Source organism: Mauremys mutica, unplaced genomic scaffold (genome assembly GCF_020497125.1).
Source record: "Mauremys mutica isolate MM-2020 ecotype Southern unplaced genomic scaffold, ASM2049712v1 Super-Scaffold_100419, whole genome shotgun sequence".
NCBI classification, from domain to species: domain Eukaryota; kingdom Metazoa; phylum Chordata; order Testudines; family Geoemydidae; genus Mauremys; species Mauremys mutica.
In genome coordinates, this window is record NW_025423338.1 from 24,733 (window position 1) to 42,720 (window position 17,988).

Consider the following 17,988-nt stretch of genomic DNA (forward strand, 5'->3'; position numbering starts at 1 on the left):
GCTGCTCTGCGGGGACGGACTTGCACACTTGGGAGCCATCAGCCGGATCTGCGTGCCTGGGAAGCTGCATCCCTCCAGAGGCGCTTGAGAAGCCAAAGGGGCCGTGGGTGAGTTTGTGATGAGGTGAGTCTGAAGTGTGGAAGGGGGAGGGTGTCAAGAGGAGGTTTTGAGAGGAAAAAAGGTGCTGCTGAGCTGGTAGGGGAGGGCAAGGTCCCAGGCGGGTGTTGTGTGAGGAGCTGTGTAGGCCCAAAAAGGCGTCCTGCTGGGCAAGGGCAGGTGAGGAGGGCCAGGGCTTTTCCCAGGGCTGTTGCTGCGGCCAAAGCCTTTGGGAAGCAGAAGAGGGCCGGGGGTGTTGTTGCTTGTTGGGGCCCATGTGACGGTGTAGGTGTACGCTGACCATAGCTGGTCTGTTGGAGCTGGGGCCCCTCTCCATGCCTCTTTCCTCGTTAGTATAGTGGTGAGTATCCCCGCCTGTCACGTGGGAGACCGGGGTTCGATTCCCCGACGGGGAGGCTGACCCCTTTTGAAAGGGGGACAAAGAAATCCCTGGCTTGCCCACCACATGCCTTGCGTTCTCCTTCGACGGCCACTTCCCTTCGCACCCCGCACTGATGACTTTCACCTCCAGAGAGACAATTACCTCGCAAGGATACGCTCGCCCTAGCCAAAGCCTCTCTCTGGCCTTCTGCCCCCGGGCCCAGCTTCGGGGCCTGCACGTGGGGGCACGTTTCAGAGCGGCAAAGGGAAATAGGCTGGCCAGGGGCATGAGCAGTGATTTCCCAACACCCCCCACAGTTTTGTGAACTAGTTACACGCCAAACCTGGTGGCTGAACTTTGCGACTTTGTCCTCACCCACAACTATTTCACATTTGAGGACAATATATATCTTCAAGTCAGCGGCACTGCTATGGGCACCCACATGGCCCCACAGTATGCCAACATTTTTATGGCTGACTTAAAACAACGCTTCCTTAGCTCTCGTCTCCTAATGCCCCTACTGTACTTGCACTACACTGAAGACATCTTCATCATCTGGACTCATGGAAAAGAAGCCCTTGAGGAATTCCACCATGATTTTAACAATTTCCATCCCACCATCAACCTCAGCCTAGATCAATTCACTCAAGTGGTCCATTTCCTTGACAGTACTGTGCTGGTAAGCGATGGTCACATAAACACAACCCTATACCGGAAACCCACTGACCGCTATACTTACCTACATGCCTCCAGCTTCCATCCAGGACACCCCACATGATCCATTGTCTATAGCCAAGCTCTAAGATACAACCGTATTTGCTCCAATCCCTCAGACAGAGATAAACACCTACAAGATCTCTATCAAGCATTCTTAAAACTACATTACCCACCTGCTGAAGTGAAAAAACAGGTTGACCGAGCCAGAAGAGTACCCAGAAGTCACCTACTACAAGACAGGCCCAACATAGAAAATAACAGAACACCACTGGCCTTTACGTTCATCCCCCAATTAAAACCTCTCTAGTGAATCATCAAAGATCTACAACCTATCCTGAAAGATGATCCCTCACGCTCCCAGATCTTGGGAGACATGCCAGTCCTTGCTTACAGACAACCCCCAAACCTGAAGCAAATCCTCACCAGCAACCACAGAACAACAACACTAACCCAGGAATCTATCCTTGCAACAAAGCCCGATGCCAACTCTGTCCACATATCTATTCAAGTGACACCATAATACGACCTAATCACATCAGACATGCCATCAGGGGCTCGTTCACCTCCACATCTACCAATGTGATATATGCCATTATGTGCCAGCAATGCCCCTCTGCCATGTACATTGGCCAAACCAGACAGTCTCTGTGAAAAAAAATAAATGGGATGTAAAGCAGACGTCAAGAATTATAACATTAAAACACCAGTAGGAGAACACTTCAACCTCTGGCCGTTCAGTAACAGATTTAAAGGTGGCAATTTTGCAACAGAAAGCCTCAAAAACAGACTCCAACGAGAAACTGCTGAACTTGAATTAATATGCAAACTAGATACAATCAATTTAGGCTTAAATAGAGACTGGAAATGGCTGAGCCATTACACACATTGAATCCATTTCCCCATGTTAACTATCCTCACACCTTCTTGTCAAACTATCTTAAATGGGTCATCTTGATTATCACTACAAAAGTTTTTTTTCTCCTGCTGAGAATAGCTCATCTTAATTAATTAGCCACTTAGAGTTGGTTGGGCAACTCCCACCTTTTCATGTTCTCTGTGTGTATGTGTGTGTGCATATACATATATCCTCACTATATGTTCCATTCTATGCATCCGATGAAGCCATTTATCAACATTGAATTTCATCTGCCATTTTGTTGCCCAGTCACCCAGTTTTGTGAGATCCCTTTGTAACTCTTCGCAGTCTGCCTGGGACTTAACTATCTTGAACAGTTTTGTATCATCTGCAAATTTTGTCACCTCACTGTTTACCCATTTTTCCAGATCATTTATGAGTATGTTGAACAGTAATGGTCCCAGTACTGACCCCTCTGGGATCCCACTATTTATCTCTCTCCATTCTGAAAACTGATAATTTATTCCTACCCTTTGTTTCCAAGATTTTAACCAGTTACTGATCCATGAGCGGACTTCCCTCTTATCCCATGATGGCTTACTTTTCAAAAGTAAATTTAAATTAAATACATTTTTTTTAAATTATATATATTTTTAGAAATCTAGACCTGTTATGTGTAACTTGCATTATCCTTATGTTAAATTTGCATTATCCTAACAAAACATTTACTTTATTCACATCTCTTTTATATATCTCATTGGCCCTGACACCCCCCCCCCCCATAAATTCAAACACCCCCCCTAATTTCAATTCCTGGGGAAACTACTGGGCGCCGCCTCCTGCCTGGCGAGAAGGCACAGCACCGACGGGGTCACAGGGCGCGATGGGCTTCCACGCGCGGCTGTTTTCTGCCGGTCGTGGGGTGACGGATCCTGCCCATGGCGGCTGGGAGCCGCGGGGTCCCGATGGCAGCTGGGGGCTCTGGCATCCACCTGCAGCGGCTGGGAGCTACGGGGCCATCTGCAATGGCCGGGGGCTGCGGCTTCTCCTCACCCCCACCCTGGTGACTGGGAACGCCAGGCTCTGCCTGCAGTGTCTGAGAGCTGGGGGCTCCCTCTCTTGCCTGTGGGGGCTGGGAGCTCCAGGGTCTTCGGCGCTGCAGGGTCTGTTAGCAATGACATGGGGCTGCAGGGTCCTCACGCCATCAATGCCTGTTGGGATATCCTGGGTCCCTCCGCAGCAGCTGGGAACTCTGGGGTCCACTCGTAGGAGCTGCAGGGTCCATACGCAGTGGTGTGGGGCTCTGGGGGCTCCCCGGCCACCCATGGCTGCTGGGAGCTCCAGGGTCTGCCTGCGGGAGCTGTGGGGAGATGAGGGGTTTGGGGTGGAGGAGGGGGCTCCAGGCTGCAGGGTGGGGCCGAGGGATTCAGAGTGCAGGAGGGGGCTGTGGGTTGAGGCAGGGGGTTGGGGTCCAGGACGGGGTGATGGCTCTGGGGTGGGGGCAGGGATGATGGGTTCCAGGTGTGGGAGGAAGCTCTGGGCTGGGGCAGGGGGATGAGGGCTCTGGGGTGCAAGAGGGGACTCTGGGTTTGGGGGGGTTCAGGGCTGGGGCAGGGGGTTGGGGTGCAGACTTACCTCGGGCGGCTCCTGGTCAGCGGTGCAGCAGGGGGGACCTACTGGCCACTTCCAGGGCACAGTGCGGTGCCCTAGGATGCGTAGGGACCAGCCTGCCTGGGCCCCGCAGCACCGCTGACCGGACTTTATAACCTGGTCATCCCACTGGGAGCTCCAGGGTCCCCCTGTCACATGTGGTACCTGGGAGCTCTGGAATCCACCCACAGCAGCTGGGAGCTCTGGGGGCATCCCGCTGCTCACAGTAGATGGGAGCTGTGGGGTCCATCCGTGGTGGCATGGGCCTGTGAGAGCCCCTTCCGCCACTGGTGGCTGATAGCTCTGGGGCCCCCATCAGCCGACAGCTCCAGTCTTGCTGCCACAGGGTTGAGGTGGAAAATGTCGCTGAGATCTCTGAAAGTCACAGATTCTGTGACACCCTTTATATAATCTTAGCCTTAATAGTTGTTGACTGTCTCTCTCAATCTAGTGGTCTGCTCTAGCGCAGATGGGACAGGGAAGACAGAAGCTCACCCCCCAGCACAGGTTTGGGCAGAAATGGCTCTTGGGCTATTTGCTGTGCATGCAGAGGACTTGTCCAGGCTGGTGGAGCAGCTCAGCCAGATGAGGAGCTAGAAGAAGGAGACCTGAGCAGCCTGGAGATCCCTCTTTTTCTCCACAGCCACTGCCTATCAGCAGGATTCCTCCTCCTCCTCCTCCTCAGTGAGACTAAATCTCCCCACCTAGACAGCCAGTCCGTCCGCTGCACCCCAATCTTCAATGTATACCCCAAATTAAGAAAAACAGTAAAAGAACTAAAAAAGAGCCACCGTGGCTTGACAACCATGTAAAAAAAGCAGTGAGAGATAAAAAGACTTCCTTTAAAAAGTGGAAGTCAAATCCTAGTGAGGCAAATGGAAAGGAGCACAAACACTGTCAACTTAAGTGCAAGAGTGTAATAAGAAAAGCCAAAGAGGAGTTTGAAGAACGGCTAGCCAAAAACTCCAAAGGTAATAACAAAATGTTTTTTAAGTACATCAGAAGCAGGAAGCCTGCAGTGGGGCCCCTTGACGATCAAAATTCAAAAGGAGCGCTTAAAGATGATAAAGTCATTGCGGAGAAACTAAATTGATTCTTTGCTTCCGTCTTCACGGCTGAGGATGTTAGGGAGATTCCCAAACCTGAGCTGGCTTTTGTAGGTGACAAATCTGAGGAACTGTCACAGATTGAAGTGTCACTAGAGGAGGTTTTGGAATTAATTGATAAACTCAACATTAACAAGTCACCGGGACCAGATGGCATTCACCCAAGAGTTCTGAAAGAACTCAAATGTGAAGTTGTGGAACTATTAACTAAGGTTTGTAACCTGTCCTTTAAATCGGCTTCGGTACCCAATGACTGGAAGTTAGCTAATGTAACGCCAATATTTAAAAAGGGCTCTAGGGGTGATCCCGGCAATTACAGACCGGTAAGTCTAACGTCGGTACCGGGCAAATTAGTTGAAACAATAGTAAAGAATAAAATTGTCAGACACATAGAAAAACATAAACTCATGAGCAATAGTCAACATGGTTTCTGTAAAGGGAAATCGTGTCTTACTAATCTATTAGAGTTCTTTGAAGGGGTCAACAAACATGTGGACAAGGGGGATCCGGTGGACATAGTGTACTTAGATTTCCAGAAAGCCTTTGACAAGGTCCCTCACCAAAGGCTCTTACGTAAATTAAGCTGTCATGGGATAAAAGGAAAGGTCCTTTCATGGATTGAGAACTGGTTAAAGGACAGGGAACAAAGGGTAGGAATTAATGGTAAATTCTCAGAATGGAGAGGGGTAACTAGTGGTGTTCCCCAAGGGTCAGTCCTAGGACCAATCCTATTCAATTTATTCATAAATGATCTGGAGAAAGGGGTAAACAGTGAGGTGGCAAAGTTTGCAGATGATACTAAACTACTCAAGATAGTTAAGACCAAAGCAGATTGTGAAGAACTTCAAAAAGATCTCACAAAACTAAGTGATTGGGCAACAAAATGGCAAATGAAATTTAATGTGGATAAATGTAAAGTAATGCACATTGGAAAAAATAACCCCAACTATACATACAACATGATGGGGGCTAATTTAGCTACAACGAGTCAGGAAAAAGATCTTGGAGTTATCGTGGATAGTTCTCTGAAGATGTCCACGCAGTGTGCAGAGGCGGTCAAAAAAGCAAACAGGATGTTAGGAATTATTAAAAAGGGGATAGAGAATAAGACTGAGAATATATTATTGCCCTTATATAAATCCATGGTATGCCCACATCTCGAATACTGTGTACAGATGTGGTCTCCTCACCTCAAAAAAGATATTCTAGCACTAGAAAAGGTTCAGAAAAGAGCAACTAAAATGATTAGGGGTTTAGAGAGGGTCCCATATGAGGAAAGATTAAAGAGGCTAGGACTCTTCAGTTTGGAAAAGAGAAGACTAAGGGGGGACATGATAGAGGTATATAAAATCATGAGTGATGTTGAGAAAGTGGATAAGGAAAAGTTATTTACTTATTCCCATAATACAAGAACTAGGGGTCACCAAATGAAATTAATAGGCAGCAGGTTTAAAACAAATAAAAGGAAGTTCTTCTTCACGCAGCGCACAGTCAACTTGTGGAACTCCTTACCTGAGGAGGTTGTGAAGGCTAGGACTATAACAATGTTTAAAAGGGGACTGGATAAATTCATGGTGGCTAAGTCCATAAATGGCTATTAGCCAGGATGGGTAAAAATGGTGTCCCTAGCCTCTGTTCGTCAGAGGATGGAGATGGATGGCAGGAGAGAGATCACTTGATCATTGCCTGTTAGGTTCACTCCCTCAGGGGCACCTGGCATTGGCCACTGTCGGTAGACAGATACTGGGCTAGATGGACCTTTGGTCTGACCCGGTACGGCCTTTCTTATGTTCTTAATCCCCCATGCCTGAGCCTCCCTGCCAAAGTCCTGCACCTGGCCCCATAGAATTAAGTCTCATGTGTCACTGGGAACTCGACTTCTTGTGCCCAGAGATTCTCGGCCCCCCTCAGTAGATGACCCAAGAAACACAGTGTCTGCCTTTTCCAAAGAAGGGCTTGGAGAGGCTTTTCCATTATAACTGTGTGGCCTAATGGATAAGGCATCTGACCTCTGCTCAGGCAAGTGAGAGCTTGAGTCCCTTTGCGGTTGTGGTTGTCCGGTTTTAACTTTGTGCTGAAAGTCCTGCTCCCTTCAGGGCTGTAACTTTTTGGCTGCTCAGGCCAATGCTCTGGCTTCAGCTAGAGCCCCGGGAAGGAGTTGGGGGTCAGGCGTCACAAATGATGGGGCATGAGCCCCAGGTGCTTCCAGTCTTGCCTTTGCCCTTCCTGACTTGCCAAAGAAAATGGGCGGCTGCCCGGACTAGCGTGTGGAGCAGTTTCCCTCTTCCAAATGTGCGCCCGTCCCTGTGCTTGAGGGGGTTTGCTACATAGCACCTTGGGAGCCTGGGTGTTTCTCTGCTTCTCGCCAGCTGGGGAAAAGCCTCTTGGGGAAAAAATCTCCTGCCCCACTGCCAAAGTGAGCACCTTGAGTGGGAACGGTCAGAGGCCCCACCAAGGGGGCTGGCCCTGCTTTCCTACCGTCTTCTGGTGTTGGCCACAGAGCGTCAGCAGCTGGCCTGTGGGTGGCTTTCAGTGGGTGTTTGGCCTGGCAGGGAGCAGCCTGGCTGGGTGTTTTTGTGCCCGTCTGAAGGCCACACATAGGCATGGTCCTGCCCTCCTCTGGCCCTCACCTCGGTTGCTCTGTGGCTTTTAAACCTTCCCTTGGAGCTGTCAGCACCAGCTGCCTCTGCTCTAGATGCCCAGAGCAGGAAAGGTGTGTGGGGCTCCAGCCTGGGACTCTGCCTCCCTCCTGCCCAGCCCTGACTATGAAGCCTGGCCCTGACACTCCTTCCTTCAAGTGCCATGTGGGCAAGAGGAAGAGGGTGGCAGCTGCAGGTACAGGGACCAAAGTTGTGGACATCAGGTGAAGCAGCGAGAAACAACCATCCGGTCAACCCGCAGGAATCTCTAGCCAGACTGTTAAGTTCTGGGATCCCCAACCTACAGTGGCCAGTCCACTGAACAAGCTGGACCAAAGACCTTTCTCCAGTGGGCATCAGTCAGGGCCGGCTTTTTTGCTGCCCCAAGTGGAGGGAAAAAAAAAAGCTGCAGTCAGCAGCACTTTGGCGGCAGCTCTACCAGCACCGCTTCATTCTTCAACGGTGATTCAGCAGCAGGTCCTTCCCTCCGAGAGGGACTGAGGGACCTGCTGCCGAATTGCCGCTGAAGAACCGGATGTGCCGCCCCTCTCCGTTGGTCTGCCCCAAGCACCAGCTTGCTGTGCTGGTGCCTGGAGCTGGCCCCGGCCTCAGTCACCCACAGGGCCGGCTTTAGGGTTTGAACAGTTTCAACGGGGCCCCAGCAGGGATGACTTAAAAAAAAAACACATGTAAAAAAACCACGTGGGGCTTGTACTCACCGGGCGGTGCTCCGAGTCTTTGGCGGCACTTCAGTGGTGGGTCCTTCACTTGCTCCAGGTCTTCAGCAGCACTGAAGGGCCCACCGCCGAAGTGCCGTTGAAGACCCAGAGGAAGCAAAGAACCTGCCGCCGAAGACCCGAAGTGCTGCCAGGTGAGTAAAAATTAAGAAGGCGCCTCTAGCCAGGGAAGGGATTCTCACTAGGTGCGGGGCCTGATTCAGGGGAATAGGCCTAAAGCCCTGGTCACCCAGCAGGAGGGGAAAGAAACCTCACTGTAGTTCACCCAGACAAAGGGTAGTCAAGGACATTGAGCTCCAGGGCTTTGCAGCAAAGCAACCTGTTTCCAGGAAGTCCCACTGAGATTTGAACTCCGATTACAGGATTCAGAGTCTTGAGTGCTGCTAATTACACCATGGGACCTGCTGCTAGTCACTTTTCTGGACCCCTGTGACTCTCAGCTGGCTGGTTTGCACTCTGCACTTATTGCTTCCCACCGGCGGCTTCCTCTCGCAGGACTCTCTTTCCTCCTCCATCGACTGTGGTCCTGCACTATCAGATCCATGGGTCCTGCCCTGAGTCACCTCATCCCCCTGCTTTGTCTCCATTCCCTGCAGGCTGCAAAAATGTTAGGGGAGGCCGCCCCTCCCTTCACTTGGTGCTCCCGCTCAAATCAGCCAACTGCAGCCTCATCTCCTAGAACTCGTTTGATCCAGTCATATAGTCACAGGCTGACTAGCTCCCCAGCCTGGATGCTCTTGTGGAAATCCCACAGGCAACATTGCAGGACGTGGCACCGTTGGTTTCTTTAATGTTGCGGTGTTTGCCCAACTGCCAGAACAGAGCCGCCAACTCCTCCCTCACTGACTCCCACCAATCCCCCTGGTTGCCATAGGACCCTCTGATGCTTTCCTATTCTGCCAACACCACCAGGCTTTGCCTCCCTGCTCCTTTATCTTGCAAGCTCTGGATGTTCAGCTTCCAAAATCCTCTGCCCTGGGTCAGGGATTTGCCCACATTGAGCACATGGTGAGAACTGCGGGATCCAAACTGTCCATTGGCACACCCTGCACTGGGCTGTCGACGTGCTCTCCTTCACAGAAATCCAGTCAATGTGACTCCTGGCCTGTCCCCGCAGAAAGGTGTATCCCCTCTGTGGCTGGTGTGAGCTTGGATCAGAGGAATAGGAGGTTACTGCCCGCCCTCCACTGGTTCCACTACAGAGAAACAAGTCCTCTAAGCCGACCTTGCTACAGACCTGCGCCAGCTAGTGCTCATCATAAAAAAGTTTCCTCTGATGGTTGGGAAAACAGGACCAGTGGTCCTCAGGCCAGTTGGAACAATTGAAATCCCCCCAACACCAAACACCGTGCAGTCCAGAGGAAGGGAGCCACTTCCTTCCATTGATCTTTTCTTTCACACCTTAACTGGGGACGATAAACACTAATATAGAGTAACCAGTGCCATGGAGCACAAAGTCCACCAGTAATTAGGTACCTAGTCAGAGCTCCACCACCTTCTGTACTCGCACCACGGATGTGAAGAACAAGACTCCAACCCCATCGTTCTTCCCTGGCCTGGAGGACCAGAAAGACAGGCCCTTTCTCCAATCACCCTCTGCCCATCAATGTACCCTGAAGTCATTAATCTGCATTTCCTGAATGCCCACCATGTCTATGTCCAGCTGCTCCAAGGCACTGAACATCAAGTGCCTCCTCCTGGGCCCCCAGATCCCTTCTGCCTTCCACATGGCCACTTTAACAGATGTCCCTTCCCTGGTACTGTCCTCACTCAGCTGTACAGAGGAGCTTTCATCCCCAGTCCCTGCCCATCACCCCCTCTGGCACTATTCCCACTGCCTCACTTTATTCCTGCCATATTTGGTCAACCAATAAGTCATATGGGAAAGACAGATCCCAGCCCTCATTGTTAAAGGTCAGGTGGGCCAATTAGGGGCAGAAGCCCACAGTCTGTTGTCTGGCTTGGGAGCAGGGACTCATGTCAGCTAAAGGCTCTGCTACTGCTCCCAGGAAAAAAGCCAGCCTGGCACAAAGAGGGATGAAAGGGCCTGCCAAAGCCCAGGTTTGAACTAGGAACCTTTAGATCGTCAGGCTCATAGAGCTGCAGGGCATTTCTTTGGCCAGTTGCTTCTTTGCCTGGAATGTTTTTGCAGCAGTTGCACACAAAAAGGACGTCATTGTGAGCAGCCCATGAAGACAAGACTCGCTTTGGCCTGACTTGCTCAGCTTGACTTGCTGCCTCATCCTGTTCCTGCCCTAGTGCCTGGGTCAACCTGGTGGCGGAAGGGAAGGGCCAGTGGTGCAGGGAGGAGGTTGAGCTGGACCCTGAGCTAGACAAGGCCCTGGTGGTTGGATTTTTTTTCTTGAACTTCTTTAGACGGCTGAAGCTTAAATTGCTTAGAAAACAAAAAAAGCCCCATAGGCCAACAGAGCTTTGAGAGAAATAGCATTTATGTTATCTTTAGAGCTTGATGTGTTAGCATGAGGTTTTTCCAGGAGGGGGCTATTTTGTGATCTATATTCACCTAGCTGTCTGGTTTCATGTGTTGTCGGTATTAGTGAGTTGCTGAGGCAAGGCTTACATAATGTTGAAAATAACTTACCGATATCGTTTTGAGTTTCATTTTTTTTCTTCATGCATCATTTCATTTCCAAAGGAAGGAATTAGAATAACTAGTCCCCATATTTTCTGTGTTAATATTGAATGGTACAAAAAGGTTATTCATACTGGCCTGTCCGGTTATTCTAGATGACCTTATGCAGCAGAGCTCATTAGCAATTCATTCTTTCACCCCCATGATTTCCTGTAAGGCCAGAGTGGGTCAGACCAACGGTCCATCTAGCCCAGTGTCCCGTCTCTGACATTGGGCATTACAAGAGCTTCTGGTGGAGTGCACAGAACAGGACAAGCTGAAGTGATCCACCCTCATCTTCCACTCCTGGTCTCTGTGTAGTCAGAGATTTAGGGCTTCCCTCAAGCGTGAGATTGCAACTGACCAACTTCACTAATAACTCTCAAGGGACCTAGTCTCTATTAAGGTCTCTCATTCTCGGTGGAAGCCAGTTCTACCTTTCGCCCTCACAACATACCATGGCAAGGAGTTCCGCACGTGAATTTCATCAGGTGGCTCCCCCTCCCCCCACCTTTACTGCATGGTGGGAAAGGGTAAATAACACTTCGCGCTTCACTTTAGCCCATTCATTCCTGGCTTCACAGACCTCTCGCATAGTGGTTCTCAACATCTTTTTACCAGGGGCCCCTAAAATTAAACACACAGCCCTGTGGATCCCCAACCATTGGTGAAGCGGGGGGTGGGGGGCACATGGGGTCACCTGTCTCCCCCCCACCCATGTTCTGCCTTCCATTGTGCCATGCTCCCTGAAATGCTAATGTAACAGGGCAGAGCAGTGGCATGTTTCCTTGGCTAGCTCCTGCCTGCTCCTGGAGTCAGCAGCTGTGAGGCAACCCTCCCTGATGGCAGGGGGTGAGCTCTCTTCTGCATTGATACTGCAATTTTTTTTGCCCTCTGTGCCCCACAAACAAGGCAGGCAGGCTGGGTGGCCTACTGAGCAGCCACTGAATTTGGGGTAGTGCAGCCACAGCATTGTGCAATTCAACGGTATTGGCCTCTGGGAGTTATCTGAGAGTGCTCCAATGTGACCACTCTGGACAGCACTTTCAACTCCAATGCACTAGCCAGGTGCACAGAAAGAGCCCCGGGAATGTTTTAATTTCATTTCCTCTTTTTTTGGAATACGGAGGCCTAGAGATATTCAGGCTGCCTGCAAAGACTTTAAGAACTTAGGTGTATTTTTATCACTGTGAAAGCTATTTGGGGTAGCCCCCACCCCCCTTCTTAATAGTTTTGCAAACAGCCAGTAGGTGGAGGCAGAAGCCTCCAAAAGGCCTCACGTACACAGTACCTTGAACTTTGTAACTAATCTTTTTTGCTTGCCAGAGGCAGAAAAAGATCCTGCTTTAAGCCAGTTTTTCCTTACCAGATAACGGTGTTACGGGGTTTAGTAACCACCAATGAAGTGTTAACATGGCATGGTCTTTGTCTGAAAGTGTATAAAAAGCTTGTGAAACTTGTGTGCAGTAGAGTTTTCTGTATCTATTACAGAGCTCTCCTTTCTTCTGCAGAATAAAGCATTTTTTCCTTATCCCTGTCAGGCTGTTATTGGCTCTCAGCTAGGTAGACCCGATATTTCGGTAACATCACTCAGCTAGTGACAGGGGTATAAAACAAAGACCCAAAATCCCAGTCTGCCTGTGTCTGGGCCTTCTCTCCCTAGGAGAGTCTGAGCCCTTGTTCGTAGGCTAAGGCCTTTGGCTAAGCAGCAGGGGCAGCCATAAGCTGGGAAGCGAACGGTCCCATCCTCACCTCCCAAACCCGTCACACTGAACTAAGGTGGGGTTGGGCTGTTAGGAAGACAATCCTGTCCCGATAGTGCCCATCACCAGCAGATAAAGAAACAGATCTTAAGAGAGCATCCGGTCTGGCAAGAAATCCCTTCTCAATGGTTGTGGTTGGGAAACCCTCATTTCTGTAGGGTTTATCTTTCTGGCCCCCACTTTTCTATTGTCAATCTGTCTGGTTCTCTAATTGTTTCTGGCTGCTGCAGAATTAATTTTGCTGGGTGTAAGTTAATTAGGGGCATGGGATGTAATTGGTTAGAGAATTCTGTTACAATAGGTTAGAATTGGTTAGTTACATTTCAGTAAAATGATTGGTTAAGGTCTAGCTGAGAATATTCCTGTATAAACTGGGGTCAGACAGGAAGTGGAAGAGGAAATTGGAATCATGCTAACGGGGGGGATGGAAATAGGGAACGGGGAACAGGGACACAGCCAAGGCTCTGCAGTGTCAGAGCTGGGAATGGGGACGTGGGGTAAACACTCTGCAGTGTCAGAGCTCATAGACTCATAGACTTTAAGGTCAGAAGGGACCATTATGATCGTCTAATCCGACCTCCTGCACAATGCAGGCCACAGACTCTCACCCACCCACTCCTGTAACAAACCCTTGGCCTATGTCTGAGCTAGCGAAGGCCTCAACTCATTGTTTAAAGACTTCAAGGTCAGAGAATCCTCCAGCAAGTGACCCGTGCCCCATGCTGCAGAGGAAGGTGAAACCCCCCCCAGGGTCTCTGCCAACCTGCCCTGGAGGAAAATTCCTTCCTGACCCCAAATATGGCGATCAGCTAAACCCTGAGCATGTGGGCAGGACTCACCCGCCAGCACCCAGGAAAGAATTGTCTGTAGGGATGTGGGGTAAACGCTCTGCGGTGTCAGAGCTGGGAAGGGGGACACTGGGGAACAGACTCTGTGGGTGTATAGAGATAAGCCCGACTGGTGTGAAGGGCTTTGAAATTTGCTTGCTTGGAAACTAACCCCAGTAAACATCCCTTTGTCTGCGCTTCTGACTTCTGGCCTTTTGCTGCTTGCTGTCTGCGTGACAAGAGCCAGGGAAGTGGGCGGGGGAAGGGAAAGCCCTCTAACAATGGCTCTTTGCTCCTCTCCCTCCAGGCTCAGGGGTCAAGGATGGGCAGGACTCCAGGCTCTGCTTGAAGGATCCTGGCACAGGGGCTGCAGGAGGGAGGGGGGCAGAAAGGATTGCAGGTTCTGACCTGTGCTCTGGAGAGGAGGTAATAAGTGAAGGGGGTGTTTTTGACTCTTGCCCAGCCTCAGAGTCCCCAGGGCTAGAATTCTACATTCCACAGGGCCAAATAATGGGGTGAAGCCATTTGGCTAATGAAAACGAGTGCTCTAGGTGAGGTTTGAACTCACAACCTCAGCATAGCGCCTCTCAGCACTGCCCTATAAGTACTGTGCGCTAACCAATTATGCCGCTGGAGTACCTGTTAATTGTGATTCTCTAAAACCCCTAGGTTGATACAGGCGAGGAGTGACCCCAAAACATTCTCAGTGGGGTTGAGAGCAGGTAGCGACAAGTGTTGTACTTGGTGGGGTGGATTCTTCTTAAGGGTTCCAGGCCCCATTTGACCCTTTTGTTCTTCCCTGTGTAATAACAGAGCTGGTTCAGACTCAATGGAGAGTCTTGCTGCAGACCAACAGAGCTGAAATCACTGATAACCAGCTCTAAGCATTAGTCCTGCTTTGGGACAGTGTCTCTCATGCAACAAACTGCCCAGTCTGCGCTAGCCGTGAGGCTCCCTCACTAACAGCTGAAATCAGGGAGAGCTGTGTGAAGTGCAGGGCCCCAGGGGTGCCTGAACAGGGGGGAACAACACCCCAGGACTTTTAAAAATGGGAGGGCTCTGCCTTGCCACTTTGTAATGACCGTAAGGGCGAGTGAGGGGGGGAGGGGACGGAGAGCAGTGAGCGGGAGGAAGGATCTTGGGGGAAGAGGCAGCGTAGGAGCGGGCCCTTGGGGAGGGGGTGGTGCATGGGCGTGGCCTCAAGTTGAAGGGGTGGGGCTACTGCTTGGGCTCTAGTGGCCGCCACTTTTAGGCAAGGCCACCCAGGGGGTGGGCAAGTGGGGCAAGAAACCCTCCATAGCAGTCCAGTTCCTTGCTGTTGCTTGGCTAACCACTGCATGCATGTGCTATACCGTACCCTGAGCTGATTCCCGGCTTTTGTGCTAAATACAGCCTTGCCCCTCCATGTCTCTGTGGCGCAATGGGTCAGCGCGTTTGGCTGTTAACCGAAAGGATGGTGGTTTGAGCCCACCAAGGGACGACGCTAAGCCCGTGCTACTTCCTTGCTTCCCTGAGGCCTGTGGGGGAGCCTCAAAGGTCCCATTTTGCTGCCTCTTGGCCTCAGTGCTTTCAGCTGGTGGTCCAAAGAGCAGGCTGGATGCCATTCAGAAACCCATCTGCCAGCAGCCGTGCCGGAGGCTCAGGCTTAATCCCCAAGGCCGAGCACAAAAACTTTCAGCCGGGAACATTTCGCTCCCTTCCCGCATCCGCCCAAGCGGCAAGGGAGAAGCGGAGGAGACAGGCCGGCTCAAAGACGCCTCCCTCCCACTTCCCTGTACGCTGTACAAAGCTCTTGGCCTGCCTCATGCCTCGTCAGGAAAGCACAGCCATGCGGCCCAAGCCTGAGTCACGTCCGCGGCCTGGCCCACCCCGCCCCGCCCCGCCCCGGCTGATGGCGCACAGAGCCATGCGAGTCAATGGCAGGTCGAGTCGGGAGCCTCGGCTCTTTCCCCTGACAGCCACACACACAGCGCTGCCTAGCGCCCCCAGAGCCTCCCTCGTGTTCTCCCGCAGCAGCCGCCTGCCGGTGTGGGTGGGAAAAGGGGACCAGGAAGCACTGCAGCCTCATTCCCAGACAGGAGGCCCTCGCCACGCCCGGGCCTGCCTCTTGCCTTCAGCCCAGGCAGCCAGAGGTGCCAGGGAGCTCCCTGGCAGGCTGCCGCTTTGCCTCAGCCACCTCTTGCCTCATGGCCTAGGCTCTTGGGTCTCTGCTGGTCACCGGCTTGCTTGAAGGCCCAGAGGGAAAAGAAACAAGTGCACGCGTAGCAGAGGATGGTTTCAATCCATCGACCTCTGGGTTACGGGCCCAGCACGCTCCCGCTGCGCCACTCTGCTGTTTCTTCACACTCTCCCCCTGCCACCTAGCTGCCACTATCCGGATTAGTGCCTTACACGCCCTCGCTTTGGCAGGCAGATGCACAGGCTGCTAGGCAGCTGCCCTGGTCACAGGATTTTACAGCTAGCTTCTACAGGGTAAAAAGGATCTATTTGGGGTTTGGACCCCATTGGGAGCTGGGTAGCTGAGTGCCGGAGACGGGAGCACTTCTTAAACTGTTTTCAGTTACGCTTGTGGGGGACGAGGTTCAGCCTTGGATCCGTGTCTGCAGCAGGCAAGCACCTCTGGCTCAATCGCCCCCCGCCGTATTAGCAGACTAAAACGCGGAGCGAACGCACACGCCTTGCAAAGGAAGAGGAGCCAGGATCTCAAACAAAAGTCAACATTTTATTAAGATAACGTTCAAAGAAAAAAAAAGTGTATGGTACACAGTTTCGGCGTAGAAGTTTCTGGTGCTCAGGGAACAACGTACAATTTACCCAGGGGGTGCAAAGTTCGGTTTAAAATGGGGTGGCGTAAGGAATACATAATGTGCAATAGCCCTGACTGGGTGTAAAAGGTTAACATACAGACACTGAGTTAGGAGGGTATGTTGTCCATATGAGGGCTACGTTCGGGTGTGGAGTATAACGAGCGGTTACGACGATGAGGATGGATTGACCCGCGTTAGGTGAGTTTTAACGTTCGGTGTTTTGGAATCTTTGCCACAATCTAGTTGAAGCAGGGTCAGTATGAAGTCTACCCTGCCATCTGTTGGTGATCTGTCATCAAGGCCTTTTGGGGCTGATGTCATTTGCATGGTTACACCCACCCCGGATTGCATGATGGGAGTGCTTGTCCAAACGGTCATTTCAGCTGCTGCGGGATCCCCAGTCTCTTTGTTATTGGGGCAGGAGTAATCCAGTGTATTTTCCTGTTGATTTTGGATCAAGGACAGAGTAACTGTACCTGGCATTTGAGGCCTGAGAGTGTCACCCTGGCCTGAAAAGGACTCACCATTAAGGGGTATGGGTTCCTACCAGTAGTGTGTGGAGGGAGGTAGAAATGGATGTTTGTTGGTCTTTTGTAGGTGCTGCTGATGTCCTTTCTGCTGTCCCTGGTGTGGAAAGACAGAGGTGGTTTTGAATCTCTTAAAATTGTTGTTAGTGCTGCAGTTGCTCACCCTCAGCTTATGCAGTTACATCTCTTTCACGGTGTATTTTGGTCCTGAGAGGTAAAAGGTGTGTTGTTAGGGAGTGAGGTAGCAAACGTTAGTTGCAGAGGTGGTGCATGTGCCACAGAAGTCGTGTGCTGCCCCCACCCTGGTCCAAGAGTCCAGTATTTGCATAAACCCACCCACTGACCTGTGACTAACAATCTCGCTCTGCTAACTCTTCCAGCAAAACAGGCCAAAGAAAGTGTATGCGAGCGCTGTACCACAGCCCCGGTGCTCTTTTCGGTTCCTTCTCACAGAACTTTCCCTCCATAGCAGTCCAGTTCCTTGCTGTTGCTTGGCTAACCACTGCATGCATGTGCTATACCGTACCCTGAGCTGATTCCCGGCTTTTGTTCTCAATGCAGCCTTGTCCTGCTGTGTCTCTGTGGCGCAATGGGTCAGCGCGTTCGGCTGTTAACCGAAAGGATGGTGGTTCGAGCCCAGCCAGGCACGACGCTAAACCTGTGCTACTTCCTTACTTCCCCGAGGCCTGTGGGGGGAGCTTCAAAGGTCCCATTTTGCTGCCTCTTGGCCTCAGTGCTTTCAGCTGGTGGTCCAAAGAGCAGGCTGGATGCCATTCAGAAACCCATCTGCCAGCAGCCATGCCGGAGGCTCAGGCTTAATCCTCAAAGCCGAGCACAAAAACTTTCATCCGGGAACATTTTGCTCCCTTCCCGCCTCCGCCCAAGCAGCAAGGGAGAAGCGGAGGAGACAGACCGGCTCAAAGATGGCTCCCTCCCACTTCCCTGTATGCTGTGCAAAGCTCTTGGCCTGCCTCGTGCCTCGTCAGGAAAGCACGGCCATGCGGCCCAAGCCTGAGTCACGTCCGCGGCCTGGCCCGCCCTGCCCCGGCTGACAGCGCGCAGAGCCACGCGAGTCAATGGCAGGTCGAGTCGGGAGCCTCGGCTCTTTCCCCTGACAGCCACACACACAGCACTGCCTAGCGCCCCGAGAGACTCCCTCGTGTTCTCCCGCAGCAGCCGCCTGCCGGTGTGGGTGTGAAAAGGGGACCAGGAAGTGAGGGGCGAGATTAGAACACCTCAGAAGGCACAG

The 17,988-nt window shown here is 51.6% G+C and overlaps 3 non-coding genes across 3 annotated transcripts; all 3 read left to right on the forward strand.

Moving 5' to 3' along the window:
• Positions 1-440: 440 nt before the first annotated feature.
• Positions 441-512, forward strand: TRNAD-GUC. Its single transcript has one exon. It is a non-coding gene; the product is annotated as a tRNA-Asp (tRNA).
• Positions 513-14,811: 14,299 nt separating this feature from the next.
• Positions 14,812-14,885, forward strand: TRNAN-GUU. The gene has a single exon. It is a non-coding gene; the product is annotated as a tRNA-Asn (tRNA).
• A 2,429-nt stretch (positions 14,886-17,314) lies between these two features.
• Positions 17,315-17,388, forward strand: TRNAN-GUU. The gene has a single exon. It is a non-coding gene; the product is annotated as a tRNA-Asn (tRNA).
• The last annotated feature ends 600 nt before the right edge of the window (positions 17,389-17,988 follow it).